This window comes from Leptonychotes weddellii, chromosome 12 (assembly GCF_054177405.1).
Source record: "Leptonychotes weddellii isolate Sample4059 chromosome 12, ASM5417740v2, whole genome shotgun sequence".
Classification (NCBI taxonomy): domain Eukaryota; kingdom Metazoa; phylum Chordata; class Mammalia; order Carnivora; family Phocidae; genus Leptonychotes; species Leptonychotes weddellii.
Window position 1 is genome coordinate 82556608 of NC_138380.1, and position 15774 is coordinate 82572381.

The 15774-nt window shown below is 42.7% G+C and overlaps 1 protein-coding gene across 2 annotated transcripts in view; it reads left to right on the plus strand.

Moving 5' to 3' along the window:
• The window catches only part of POU6F2 (POU class 6 homeobox 2), a 200585-nt gene that overhangs the window by 67002 nt on the left and 117809 nt on the right, over positions 1-15774 (plus strand). The window lies entirely within an intron of this gene.

The following is a 15774-nucleotide window of genomic DNA, read 5'->3' on the forward strand; positions in this document are numbered from 1 at the left end:
AGCTTGCATTCCCACCAACAGTGTAGGACGGTTCCCCTTTCTCCGCATCCCCGCCAACATCTGTTGTTTCCTGACTTGTCAATTTTAGCCATTCTGACTGGTGTGAGGTGGTATCTCATTGAGGTTTTGATTTGGATTTCTCCATCAGAGTAAATATTATTTAGCTATTAGAGATCACAATTTTGGATAATGTTGAATTGTGAGAACATGGTTACTATATAATAATAATGTCTATGAGGGCGAATATAGTGCCCAGCTGACTCACTGTTTGTTAGCTAGTAGCACATGTTAGGGGTTCAATAACTATTTATTGAATGAAAAAGTGAATTATAAAAGCAGGACACTAACTTATATATGCAATATGGATCTAAAAGCATGAACAAAGAGGACGAAAATTGTGTACAGACATACTATATATGTGTGTGCATATATACACATATATGCATGCATAAGTATATATATAATTTTCAAAAACTTATACAATGTGTTACATAATTGCAAACTAAAATTGAAGGTAGATATGAATGAAAAAATAGAGCTCAAAACTGTCGAAACGAAAGACAATTTTCAAAGGATAAAAGATAAAATCTGAAATATCGAGAATATGAAATAAATAGTTGAAGACCTCAAATTGTATGACTCAGAGGACAGAATAAGAGGCATTTATAGAGGGGTGTCTCTTATGTCAGAGTTACTATGAATCTGGGTAGTGCTATGGCATGCTTCCTTCTGAAATGTTGGGGAAACTTGGTGACGCTTTCCATCTGGGTCCTTAGGATATCCCCTTAAGGTGGGAGTTCTCACATATCAACGTGGGCAAGAGTTTCCTGAGGAACTTGTTAAAAGTGTAGATTCCTGAGCCCCTCCCTCTGCAATTCTGATTGGCCAGTGTGAGGACGGGTTCAGGAATCTAACCCTTTGGCCCGCCGCCAGGTGGGACCCATCCCGAGGACCTGACACTCACAGTTGGGGGTTGTGGAGAGCAGGACCAAGCCCTTACCCTGAATCACACAGAACCTCAGCGACACGTCCCATCCCAGAGTGGATGGCAACAGACAGATGGTGTAGACTGCAGAGGAGACTAGAAAGGCACTAGCTTCTTGCAAGTGCCACCACGGAACCCAAAGCTGTCTTAAGAAGAGGACTTAAGGAGCAGAAATCTCCAAACTGAAGTCCGTGCAAGCTATTAACAGTGGAAAAGGGTGCTTTTTATCATGTAGGAGTAGATCAGAGAATGCAAATGACCAGTGTGTTAGAGGAACTTGCTTCAAGAGGTAGAACTTGCTTCCAAAATCATGCCCAGGCTTGGGAGGGGCATTAATGCCGGCAGAGTCCTGTAGGTGATGGTCTTTTTCCATGTATCCTCCTTAAGCCCCATTGGGAAGTGACCAATACTATTTTAGCTGAAAGAGCTACTCAGAGAGGTTAAAGTGACTTTTCTAAGACTGCATTGGGCTCTATCTAGTCAAGTGTTCACAAGGACGGACTCAGTGATGTTGGGGACCCCCGCCTTCCTCTCCTGCCCGCACCTGCCCAGGGGCACTTTGGTAATAATCCCGTCAGGCCTGACAGGTGAGCAAGCAGACAGCTAGTGCAGGTTCTACCAAAGCAGGTAAAGCAGAGAGACGGTTCATTTGATTAATTTTTCAAAAGAAATTAAGTTGAGCTAGGTCTCAGAGAGTTTGGGCGGCGGCGTACCAGACTGAGCAGCCACTTCTCGGTGATGATCACACAGTTTGGAAAGAAGAGCATGAACATTTTGTGGCCAGCCAGCTACTTTGGACACAAGAGATCAAGTTTTAAACTGTTTTTTAGTATATGTGTATTTTGCAAGATGGCAAATCCAGTTTAGAAGCAACTTCTTGAAACTGTAGGATCGAAAGATCCTGAAAATTTCTTATCAAATATGAACCAAGTAACAGAAATATTAAAGTTCCCAGTTTACTAATTTTAGTGTAGGAAATGTTTAAAATGAATAAAATGTTTCTCATAAAAAAAAATAAATTAAGTTGATAGAAAGGCTATGCGATAAGGTAGTGAGAAAAAAAATGTGGCTTAAATTTGGGTTTTCGTCAGATTTGAGTGTATGCCTTCCGCAATCCTTTATTTTTAGTTAAAACTTTGTCAGGAAAAGGGGCCACAAGGAAACTTTTGGAGGTGATGGATGGGTTTATTACCTATATTGTGGTAGTGGGTTCTTACGTGTATGCATATGGTCAAACTCACAAATTATATACACTGAATATGTGCAGTTTTAAAAATATCAATTATAGCTCAATGAAGCTGTTAGAATTTTTTTTTAATCTGGTACCCAAACCACAAGGTCTTTCCCTCCATGCTTCCCTCCTGTCTCCCCCACAAAGCAGTCTTTTGAAAGATGAGCCAGATCCTGTCACCTCTTGCTCAAAACCCTCAAATGGTTTCCCCTCATGCTTGGAATTAAACCCCAGGTCCCCACGTAGCCCAGAAGACCCCACCCGATCTAGCCCTTGGCTACTTCTCTGGCACCTGTTTCTCTGGTCTAACCTCCAACCACGCCCAGCCACCTGCCCTCAGCCACCTTGAACTCCTGGTCTGTGGAGGCCACTGAGCAGGCTCCCAGGCCACAGCCGTTTCCTCACCATCCACTTATGATGTTTCATGGCCTCCCCTTGCTCCCTAGTTGTGCAACCGCTCTCCTCTTACGTGAGTTACACACCCACACTCCTCTGCACACTTGACCCTGCTTTATCTCCACTCATAGCACTAGCCACTCCCCAGCATCATGGTATTTCCTCAACTGTGTGTTTGTCCATCTCCCAGGCTCATTTCAGCTGCACGAGGGCCTGCATTGACCTGCCTTGTTCCGTGATGTGTTCCTATCACCTTGAAGAGTGAATGGCATGACAGGCAATACTCAGTCGATACATATTTGTCGAATAAATGAATAACTGGCATTGAAACACACTCCCATATCAAAGTTAAGTGGGGAGGAAAAAAATCTCCCATAATCCTCATGCAACAACAAAGCAAACTGTTTTCCACTGGATTCAAAAAACGTATTCAATTTTTAAAAACTGGTTGTAATTGACTCTGTTTTTGTATCGAAAAAACTTGGGAATTGGTTTCCTGGTTTATTTCAGTGCTAATTTGAATTTACTTCTCTGCTTGTTTTTAACCAATAAGATGATTTCTTACTGGTTTTTTTAAGGGAGTACTCTGCAGGTTTGATTAGAGTTTTGTTTGACATACTAAGGAAATGGGCACCCACAAGCGGCCCCCTCACGATCGGAAAGGCAAGGGCGAACCTTGCATTCAGAGCCCGGAACTTACAGGGCTGCCCAGCGGGAAAGTAGAGACACGGGTCCCTAGCTGGAGTTAATGAGGAAGTAAGAGACCCCAGCAACAATCCATTTCTCATTTATTTTGTGCAGAAAACAGAAAACTTTTCAGGCCAAAGGTATGGGCATATGGAGAAAGAATACAGAAGCTCAGTGGAGCAGAAGGAAAAAGGATTGTGTAAGGACGTTACCTTCCAGCCATGGATGAATGAGCCTTCTTGGGGCCCTGGTACGTGGATGTCACTGGAGTAGACCCACTTACCAATCCGATTTGGGATGAGTCAGCCAGCACTGAGTTGAAATTGTCTATTTTCAATCTGTCGAGGATTTGTCTAAGCAAATTAATGGTAGTGGGTTAAGAATAGGGAAAATGAAGGCTTCCAAAGCCACTGAAAGGAGCCAATTGCTTATAAAGACCGTAGCCCATCTATATTATATTATCTATATTATATATATAACATCTATCTATCTATCTATCTATCTATCTATCTATCTATCATCTATCTATTTTGTGAGTGTGCCTTACTGATTTGTTAAAATGGGTCTATTTTCCTCTGACAACATACTACCTATTCTTGTTACTGTAGGTGCTTGAGGATACTAGGGAAGCGATTCTTTAAAAAATAGTGACAAACAGTAGTAACTCCAATGCTTATCTGCACCATCCGGGCAGGCCCTCATTGTCAGTGATCCTGTGGTTGGCTGTGTTGATACCCTATTCATTTGTGTGGGAGTCATCAGTTGCAGATTAGCTCTCTAAAATAAGGAATGAAGTCCAGAAAAGGCCAGTTGAAACTCCCTGGGTGGAGCAGCATGTTTATTCATTAGCATCCGTAATGATGGTAAAGCAGGGCTTCAAAGAAAGGATGTTGTGTGTGCGCACGCGTTCAGGCGAGGTCCACATGCTGAGTATACACTGGCATTTTACAGAAGGGGAACATAAGGATTCCAAGAAAATGTTATGTCTGTGAAAAAAAGTATACTAGGCTCATAGAAGATGCTGAATACCGTTACTCTCCTTTACTAGTGTCTACTAGATGGTGGAATTTTTGATGGTAGCAAATGTTTCTTGATCCTTACATTCCCCATAGTCCCGGCCCAACACTTCGTACATGATGAACTGTCAATAAAATATTTCTTGAGCTGCATCAGTTTTGTCTTAGTAGACCCTGATTCAGAACCATCCCCCCAATCACACAAACTGAAGAGGACATAAATAAATATTAATAAAAGCCAGCCTTCTTTTAAAGTCACCCTCGATTTCGAAGACTGGAGATTTAAAAAAATACTTAGCTAAGTCTCTTTTTATAGTTTGGGTTGGAAACAAAATATTTTTAATAGTGGTTAATAAGATAACTGATGGGTGTGAGAGCCCAAATCCCCAGGAATGAGAACATTTAGCTAATCTTTCCAATCACATTCTCCCTCCCTCCCCATCCCCCTCTCCTTGGAATTATGTTATCTCTGCTCCTTTTAAAAGCTCAGAAGCCTTTTGAATTGGAGCTGCATTCAAAGGACAGTCAAGGGTCACCCTTGGAATATTAAAGGCGAGTGGATTATAGGAGAGGGGAGGGAAAGGGAGCAGCTGGGCTAGGCGGAGCCCTGTGCAGACCCAGGGCAGAAAATGGGAGGAAAACTCCAGAGGAGCTGGTGTTGGCTGAGAGAGCTGCCCGGATTGCTCCAAAGGACCCAAGGTAGCAGCAAACCTCACAACCCCCATTATTAGTGTCTGGCTGCTGGTGGCTGTAGTCTGGGAGGAAAGAAAAGCAAAACACGTATTAGCGAAATCAATTAGGCAATGGCCTTTTGAACAGAAATAGAAGGGTTCCTTTAGAGACCGCGGCTACAGGAACCTTGAACCTTGAAAAATTAAAAGCCGGGGACTGTTTTAATTCAAGGATCCAATTCTATAGGATTTACAGCCGGCTGACCGATACTTCTTTCTTAAAATAACAAGCGCTTAGGATTTATAAATTCCTTCTCAAAAGATGTCAAAGTAATTTAGTTTTCAAAAATCTGTGTTTTGACCTTTCTTCCATCATTTATAGGTATTGATTTTTGTTTTTGTTTTTTTTTAAATAAAATCAATGAATATTTAGTGGGGGCTTATTACGTGCCAAGCACTGCCCTAAAATTTGGAGTGGGAGGATGCAGAGAGCAGGCCCCTACTCCTTAGTTGTGGTTCCCCACTGATTTTTGGGGGGGAAGGTGGGGAGGATGGGGAGACGGATCACGAATCCCTTTGAAAATGTGGTGAAGGCTAGGAGCTTCTCCATAATAAAATGCACACGCACTCATCCTTTGTCAGGACAGTTGCTAGACAGAGAATAGTATATACATCTTTTATTATAACTATGCAGTGGGGTCTACTGTAAGCACTGTTTGTGGATTATTTATTTAGACGCAAACCTATCTCACAAGGCATGTATTTTTGCTCCCATTTCCTCTGAGGGAAACTGAGGTGCAGAGAGATGCGCTAAGATCCTTGCCCCAGGTTCCTTGGTGAGTAGGAAGTGACCCCAGGCCCCAGCACAGGCTCTTTGCCCCACCCGGCAGTGCTGGCCTGGGGACTTGCAAGGTTCCGGTGAGGCTGATCACCACTGCCCACTGTGGGCCAAAGGGAGGGCATCTGTGCAGGGTAGACCAGAAGTCACTGGATATTTTATCATCACCTGCCGGAAAATCATCTTGGTATGTTTACAATCATTAGAAAAATGTGACTGGCCCATTCTCTGGCTGTGTACTGCCTATCCACAAGCCACCACCAGAGAAAAGCTGTACCCGGGCTGAGCGTGGAGGCTCTGGGACATTAAGCAGGACTTTGGACCCAACTCTGAAGGCACTGTGCCACGGTCAGGTTTCAGAGCTGGATGTTTAGGAATGTTAGTCTGTCAGCAGGGGGCAGAATGGATTTTTCTATTTATTTATGGAAATTTGAAACTATAGGGAACTGGAATATTTTTTGAATCAAAAGTTTTTCGCCCTAACTGTATGTCCTTTGCCATTCAGGATGGAAGAATAGTATTTATTAATGTAGTACTCATTTAAATGAGTATTTGCCTCTGAGAAAAATGATAGAGTTAAAGCACTTGTAACAAAATCCTATTTCTAATATGCTGTGAGGGTTTGATGAGACTAGCCCTGAGTGACATGAGAGCCAATTGTGTAGGAGCAGTGTTATGCTCCCCTTGGTGAGCCGGGGATTCTTGCGGGATTCTTGCAGGATTCTTGCGGGGTGAACAAAGGGCATGACAGAGCTAGGAGGCCCAGGCTTTGGGCGGGAGGAGCCTGGGCTCATCTGGGGCCACCCCAAGATCCAGCACTGATGCCTTGCTTGGGAGAGCTTACCCTCCTCCCCCGGTGCCCCCCCCCCCCCGCCCCCTGCCACCATTGGTAGCTTTTCTCCTGTTCAAACTCAGTCCTAGGGGGGTGAAAAACTTTTCTTTTTCCTTTTCAGTGTCCATATTAAATTTTTCCATTTTGTCCTGTGGTAAAACAAAGTAACACAAGCACACGAAACCAAACTCACATTTCTGGGAGCAGGATACAGGTCAGTGTGTATGTGTGTGCAATGCCAGATGGGTCCGATAGCCAGGTGAGGCCTTAGTTTCCACATTGTGCAATGTCAGACATGACTACATGTATTTTGAAATATTAAAAATATCAACCAAAGACAATCCTTGCCTTCCCCTTCCCTTCCTTCCTGTCTGCCTTCCTCACAATTATTAATCAGTCATCAATCAATCAATCCAAACACATTTATTAAGAGCCTGTTTTATATCCAACACAATAGCGAGAACTCTGAGACCTGTTACCTACAAAAAACTCAAGCATCTCAGCTTGAGGCAAAGGCTTAACTATTTTAGAAAAGGAAGTGATTAACCAATGGGAAAACTGTCATGATTTTATTGCATCTGTAATGCATCACAAATAGGTAGGATGAGCAGAACTATGAGACCCTTTCTCCAAGTATATTGAAAACTCCACCTAAAATGGATGAGAGGAGCCAATATGGTGGTTATAGGCTTGGAGTGGACACTTTGGTCCTTCCTTGTCTCCCTTGGAGGTCCTCGAGGCTCCCCCCTGAAAACCTTAGGGCTTCTCAGTTCAGTGCTCAGTCTGAAAACTCCGAAACTAGAGGCAAGGTTTTTTCATTCTGTGAACTTACCATGTCATCCACTTCTGCAAAAGGTTGCAAATATTGAGATTATATGTAGTAAGTACCTCCAGAAAGAAAGCATTTTTAGGACAGAGATTGGTTGTTCTCTCTTTGTACATTCAAACCACTAAATGCAAGTTCACTTTAATCTGAGTTGTATTCTGATTCAATGTTGAGACCTATTTGAAGCCATCAGATTATGAAGAATGTATGGATGGAGGGTATGTGTATGCAGTGTCAATACCACTGTGTAACCCCATTACCAGAAGACCAGATCTCGATGAGCCTGAATTGAACTTTTATTGATGCTTTTTCACAAAGGCAGCAGAAATTGAATTGATGGTGCTCTTATGTTATCAATAACAGGGTCTCCCTTTTTTCCCAGATAAGTATACATGAAGCATCATCCACACAGTGATTTTAACCTCTTGGGGCCAAAAGAGCTAAGAGCTATAGAGGTTCAAGGTGACGATCTAGATTTGTGTCTGAGTGCACACTTGAAGTCCAGAACTCGCTGACTCCCATTTGATTGATTGCTATGTTGTTATTCCAACTTATAGATTGGTACTGATGAGCTGTTTTGTTTATTTGCTTGTTTCTGTTTAGATGCAGCTGTGTCTAATGCTGTCATCTTTAATTGGAGTCATCAATAAATGTGTTGATAATTAACGCTGGTCAACAAAGGTATAAGTATAGTGAAGAGGAGGTGGGGCTAGGAGAGAAATAGCATCCCTAGGTAGTGATTGACAGGGGAGGAGGAGGTTGCTTATCTGAGGTTCAACAAAAAGACAAGAGACTCTTTGACTATGCCCACATGTATATTTAAAGGAAATACCATCTTCTGACAGCCAGGCAAATCAGATATTTTGAGTCTTATTTTTCCTTTCAACATGATTGTGGCCATTCACCTTGACTAAATAGCCCCCAGAGAGAATGTTGGGGATTGGTGGGGCAGCAAAGAGTGTAATTTGCCCAGACGGTCTTCTGAAGAGGGAACCGTATTTCACTCTGTAATGACTTGCCTACCCCTACGACAACATTCATCTAATTGTGGGTCAACATCCAGTATGGTGGCTTGTGTTGTACATTTCTTACACACAGCTATTCTGGTGGGTTCTTTCTGGCGGATAACGGTAGTCAGTCATGGTTAGAGATGGGGGAGGGCTTGCTATGTTCCCAAAGCCTTGCCACCTGCTTAGAATGAAAACAAGCTCTGAGGCCGGACGTTGCCATACATGCAGACATTTATTGAGCACACTTTTATTAGTAGCTAATCCCCAAATTGTTCGTTCAACCTCTCTGAAAGCTTGATGAAGTCATAATTCTCTGTCATGTTAGGTGAACCTAGCACAGCGTGCATCTGTTCAGGCAGATAAGGCAAGATTTTAGAAGCAAGGTGTTTCTCTCATAGCATCAGGCAGCTAGAACTCTCCAAACCGAAGACTGGATGTGGGACAGTTTAGGCTTCTAGCCCGAAACCCGGAGGCAACAGGACTTGCTAGATTCTTAATATCCTCTGATTCCACTCAAGGGAGGGGAATGTCTCTAAAATATTTTAGCCAGTGCATGTATCTTGAATGCGACTAACTGAATGAAAACCCATTTCCAGCCTCCGCTAAGGCTGGTCAGTAAGTTCCTAAACCCACTCAAACTAATACAAATTATATGAATCAGCAAAACACAGGGTGAAGGAGTGGTGGACGGTGAATGGAGGTAGCTGACTTTGGGTGGTACCCGAGCCTGAGGTAGGGCCTTTCTGAGGAGATGGTAGCCCCCTGAGCAGGAATGTTGATTAGGCAACTGACTGAACCTAGGGCGGGGCTCAGGGGTCGAAAACCTTTTCTGTCAGGAGACAGAGAATAAGTATTTTCAGCTTTGCAGGCCACGCAGCAAAATGGAGGCTGCCTCCTGAGGAAGGGATATGACCTTGGAGAGTCAGCTGCCTTCAGGCAAAGGCGAGTCCTGAGGGAGGAGGACTCAGCTGCGAGCCATCTCGGCCAACACTCGTGGCAGCTGGGAAATGAGTGGTTGGTGGTGAAGGGGGTTCTGGGAGGCACACCACAACATCCACCGTGGCGTAGACTTCTTTTCCAGCTGGACCCACGGTCAGTTGGATGCCTCACTGGGGGAAGTGGTGTGGTGGAAGGTGGTCTTTCTGTGCAATCCGTCTATCCTTCTAACCATATTCGTGTATGTTTTCTGTGCATCACCTCACTCAAGTCTCACAGCGTCCCCCTTGAGAAATAGAAAGCCGTGTTGGTATTGATGTAGATGTAGTGGCTCGCTCATGGTCATGCAGGTGCTTGATGCTAAAACAGGGAGCGTCCACGAGTTCTTGGGAAGCCTCCTTAGTGCTTCTCTCTCGAAACCCAGCCTTCCTTTTGAAGTTTGAATGCCTGCTTGATATGTACAGAATACTCAGCTCGTTTATTTTGGGGCAGGGTCCAATAAGATCTCAGCCACACTAACTGGGAAGTGGAGAGATGGGGTAGATAGAAAGCAGTTGGGAATCTTGGGTTGAGGAAGGAAACTCAGGTTGGTATCAACATTTCGCTGTGAAAATCTCTTGTGAGATGAACGAGGGTGCATTTGTGTAAGCTGTGTAATTAAGTTCATTATAATGTAAATTTCCATCTATTGAGTATTTGCCAAAAATGTGGGTTTTTCTGCTTTTCTCAAAACAATTTTTATTTGCAGTTTAGGAAGTGGCATTTAAAATGAAATAAGTGGCAGTGGGGGCGGTGGGTGAATTTATGGTATTTTTAGTGTTTGATCTTCATTAATTTTCAGGATTTTCAACAATAAATATATACTTACAACAACAGAAAAAATTATAAAAATAAATTATGGTCTTATTTCTAAAAGTCAAATAGAATGTCTTTACAAATTATTGGCAGAAAGAGGAAATATTGCATGGTAAAAAAATAGAAACGCCTTGTAACTTTTGAGGGAACTGGTTCTCATTAAATATTATAATGAGAACCAACTGACTTAATAATATTTGGTAATTGGCAAAAGAAAGATAAAGATTGTTTTACTTCATGACCAAGGTAACAAAATTCATACTTGAAGTTTTCTTTCCCCAGACCCATGAAAGTCTGGTTTTATCCTCTTAATTATCTGTGATTTTGATTTTACCTCTTCTCAGTGGGAGAAATTAAATACAAAATACGGTGCTGTCTTTGCATCTTAAATGGGCTGTAGGTAATTTGCCTACAGGTAATTTTCCTAAACTGAAATGTGGCCTACTAAGGGGGCGTGTGGGGAGCAGCCTAATACATTTTTTTTTCTTTATAATGGATATAATTTTTCTATTGAATTCTAGAAATAGATCTGTTGAGCCATACTTTGGCACTTCGCAAACAAATTAATTGTTTCCTTGGAGTTGTGAAGCCTGCCAGTCTTATTTACATTTCCCTCAAAGCCTTCTGATTGCCTGCTTCATAGTTGGTTTGTATGTACATAAAAATATGCTGGCCCCAGTTCAAGCTCGGTTTAGACGGGGGTGGCTATTTCCATCGTGTGGCTGTTAATCATCTCGCTATCTTTAGTTTCTCTGACTATCAAATGAGAATGATTCTGCTTACAAAAACTCTGTTGGTTAAATCATCACAGGCCTTTAGCTGAATTATCTCTTTGTTTATCGAGGATTATTGTTGACAGCTGAGTGAAAGCCCAAGCTGAATTCTCTTCCTTCATATAGTGCCCTATATCTGCTCTTTAGATAAAGGGGGGTTACAGCAGAAATACACAGAGATACCTTTTTTTTAAATTAAAAGATTGTTTATATTTTGGGAGAGAGAGAGAGAGAACAAGCGGTGGGAGGGGCAGAGGGAGAAGGAGAATCTCAAGCAGACCCCATGCTAAGCACAGAGCTGGATGTGGGGCTCGGTCGCAGGACCCCGAATCACGACCTGAGCTGCACGGGGACATCTGTATTTAAAAATTATATTAAAAGACATCAGGAACTAGTATACAGTGAGAATATACACAGTTAGTATATGCTAAGTTGTATGTAACCATATAGAAATAAACTGTAAGGAATATTAGTTAGGAAAAAGTTACTGAAGTGTGGGAAGCACTGGGCAGATGTGTACTTGCTGAAGCTTCCGGGTAATTTTTGCAGCATCATTGATAGTTAGAGCTGTAATTTACATTAGCAGTAACATAAATGTAAATTTAGAATAAATTGTAAAGTGAGTTTCAAGAGGCACCAGATCCATTGGATAATGCAACAGAGATTACAAGGAGAAGTCCTTCCGCGGTCAGATGATTTGGGGAAATGCGGGGTTGAGCAGAGCTGACTCGGTTTCTTTCCTGGTAGACTCTTCTGTTGCATTTTCCATGTGGGTATGATTGCAAAACTCTTTTAAGTAGAGTATCTTTGGGGACAAGTGTTCTGTGGAATGCACCTTGGGAATGCTGTTTTTTTTTTTTAAAGATTTTATTTATTTGACAGAGAAAGACACAGCGAGAGAGGGGAACACAAGCAGGGGGAGTGGGAGAGGGAGAAGCAGGCTCCCAAGGAGCAGGGAGCCCAATGTGGGACTCGATCCCAGGACCCTGGAATCATGACCTGAGCCGAAGGCAGACACTTCACGACTGAGCCACCCAGGCGCCCTGGGAATGCTGTTTTATTCCAACCTTTTCATTTTCTAGATGAGAGAATTGAGGGTATCGGTGGTCAAATGATTTGCTAAGTTTCTGTAGACCATGAACCTGAATGCAAGCCTGGATGTTTGACACTGTCTGATGTCTTGTCTCTTACACTGTATTGTCCCATAGATTTCACACGAGCAGTGTTGGACAGACAAGGTTTTTGTTCCTAGAGTCTGCAAGGAGGAAGATACTACACACATGCTTTGGGAATCAGTTATCCAGAGTTTAACACCCTTCAGGGCCTGTAATTCAAGTTCTGGGACACCCCATGAGTTACTAAATTTATGAGACTTGGTTTTTTATCCAGTGCCTACTGGGCGGTATAAAAGGATGAATCTACTGAAGCTCAAAATACAGCATCACCACACACGAGCTGTGTGGCTCTGGGATGAGTCACTTGGCTTCTCTGAGTCTCAGACTTGTGTCCCTCCAAGAGGGATTAATGTCTTGCATAGTTTGGGTGACGTTACATATATCTGAAGCGCCTCTCTTCACTCCCTAGATGGGCCTGATTTCTGTTCCTTGACAATGCTCGAATGAGATTTCAGTCATCGTTGGGTAGTTCTGTCGCCATTGATCATAGTCCTTTCATTGGAGGACATGGCAAAATTCCTTGTTCAGATTTTGCTCATGGAAACCACCTCTCCTGCTTCTTCTTTTCTTGGCGTCTGGCTCTTGGGTCTCTGATGAGCCATGTGAGTCGTCATGGACTGACCTCTGCTGGCACCCGCCATGTCCTATTCCTGCACCTGCTCGCCACTCCTCCGTATTGAATCAGTCATTTTTCCTCTATCAGGGCTGATACAAGAATTGCAGAGAGATCCCAGCTTCTTTGCCTGCAGTTGTGACAGTTTCCAATTTTTAAGTAAGAAGTCTTTGCTGCTTCTATGTTTTGCCTCTCCTAGCTATTTCTGTTCCCGTGTGCTGCTGCAGAGATCCTTGTGCATGGTGCAATTGCCACTTTCTTGCATTCCCGCAAGCGCCTAGGTTGGTGCCTGTCGGAAAATCCTTTCTTCGCTCTGGCAGAAAGGATTTTTACAGACTGCCATCCCTTTTGGCAGGGGGAGAATGACTTCTGAACCGAGTGCTGCTTGAAAGGGGCACTCCCTCATCACTTATGACTGTACTCAGTGGTTACAGCTTGTGACACATTTTCAAATGGACCCCCCAGTGGTTGCAGCTGTGATTAAAAGCTGTCTGCTCTCTGCCTCACTGGGGGTTTGCTGTTTAACCATGTCATGCACATATAGATGTGGGCTACAGCTGCATCATGGAAAACGTAAAGTGTTTTGTAAGATGAAAAATCAAATGAGTACCTGGATGACAAACTCCTGAATTTCCTAAGCTCGAGTCACTGGGAGGCACTACTTGGGAACCTAGCCATGTATGAGGTACATAAAAGTAATTGAAGGAAGAAGAGCTAATGATCAGTGAATATATACCATCTGCCCATACATGCTTTGCACACATCAGCCAGACTGAGCATCTTGAAGATTTAAGTGCACTTGAACTTAGCAGCTACATTTCGGCCCCTCTGCGTGCTTCAGGATTCAGTTCGACCATTCACAGATAAAACAAGAAGAAAATAGTCTTTGTTTTGGGGAAGACTACCCAGATATTCCCCGATACCATGTTTGGTGTATCCTGGGTTTTGAATGCCATTCTAAACATGAGTTTGCCATGAACGCTGTCTTAAAAAAATGCTCAAATGAGCCGTGCAGCCTCAGAGATAGGGTGTCTCAAAGGCACGGGCCACAACCCTTCCTCTAGATTGGGGAGACTGAGTAGTCAACCTTTGGTAAGGTAAAAATGTACTAGAATTTAAACCTGGGCTCTTTACTTCACGTGAGGAGTACACTTACCAAAAGCGTGAGGCAAAGCAGGGTTCCCTTCCCTCCCCACCCCGCTCCACTAACTGACTCAGAAGAATCCAAACGCGCATTTTCTTAGATGCCTAGGAAAGAAATTGGGGGAAAATCTGAGAATTTCATGTCTCCTTTCCCCTGGGCCTGCTTCCCCCACCCCCGAAAGTCAAGCGCTCCCAACCTCAGTGACCAAACACAGTCAATGAAATGCTAATCTATCACCAGCAAATTTAGGCTGACAATACCATGAATCGACCACATTGATGACATTGATTATATTTCAAATATTTACAATATGGTGAGACAAGCCTAATTTATTTTCTAAAGAGTTCAAGGTAGGTATCATGGATCCAGAGGGGGGAAACAATGGAGAAATGTTTGTAGTTGCTATCTGCGATAATCTGATGCTGACAGAGAGTAGTATTTTATTTAGTAATTAACAGTGTGAAGGGGAAAGGAGCTGTCATGTTGGTTCTTAAGCTGGGGAATGTGATGAAAGATGATATCTACGATCTCATCCTTTCCACTTGTTTAGGATTGTCAGGATGAGAAATGTCAGCATTATGAAAGCCCGGCTCTGCTCTTGATATGATAAAACCCTTCAAAAGCCAGTCTTTCTCTCCCTCATCCCCCTCCTTTCCCTCTCTCTCTCTCTCTCTCTCTCTGCACTTGCTTTTTTATTTATCCTGTTTTGTTAGATGGCAGAAATATAATTCTTTTCTTTCTTCCTATTATAAGCCACCATTTTTGTTTTATTATATGTTTCACAACCTCTAATGCCCCACTGAAAATTACCTTGTTAAATGACAGTGTTTCGAAGCCATGAATCCTTTCCACCATTCCCTCAGAGGTTTGAAACAGTCAACAGACTGTAAAGAATAAATAATAAAAAAGTATTGATTATTTTGATGACTGTGAGATTCAATTAAGTATTAATTTTGCCCTCCAGTGGACCTATCAAGGTATTCAAAAGGGAGGATTCGGCTCAGCTAAATGCGTGCTGAGTGCTTCAGCCTTAAATAGGGAGAAAATGTGTTTACCTACAGTATTTGAAGAAGAAGTGCACTGATGCACAGAGTCCAATATTTAAGTGCTGTGCACATTAAGCCCTGGTGACAGTGACATTGTTTTCAGTGGTATGAGTATTGACTAAAGAAGTGCATTTGATGACAGCTTAAACTATTTGTATTGATTAACATTTTCATAGATTATCATGTGTCATATCAAATTCACTTTTCAGGCATGAATACATTAAAAAAAAAAAATAACCACAGGCATACCGCGACCGATGTAACGATGGGACAAGAGAGCATGCCGCCCCACCTGCTCTTGTGCTGGTCACCTGTTTCCTGCTCAGGAACCACTTAGGCATGAACTTGGCAATAAATAGCTCCCAGATAACGCAAAAGGGGCGCTTCTTGCTTTCCTTCTCCTTCTGCAGCCGGTGTTTGTGCCAAAACAATATCATGCATCTGAGTTTGCAAATGGAATAGCAGGCTCTCCTTGGGAAATATTTCTGATCCTAAGACGCCCTCCTAATGAGCTGAAGATAAAGCAGATTCAAATTATTGGGAAGGGGGGGAAATTTGCCCTTTTTGGAGGTGATTTTTTGCTTTCTTTTTCTCTAATGCTCTGGGCGTATGATGCTCTGGTTATCGGAATTATTGAACACAGTTTGTAAGTATTTTTCCAATTCCTTAAAAAAATTTTTTTTGAACCAATTGTCATCTATTTTGCTGTGTATTGTTTGCTTTAACATGTTCATTGGCTT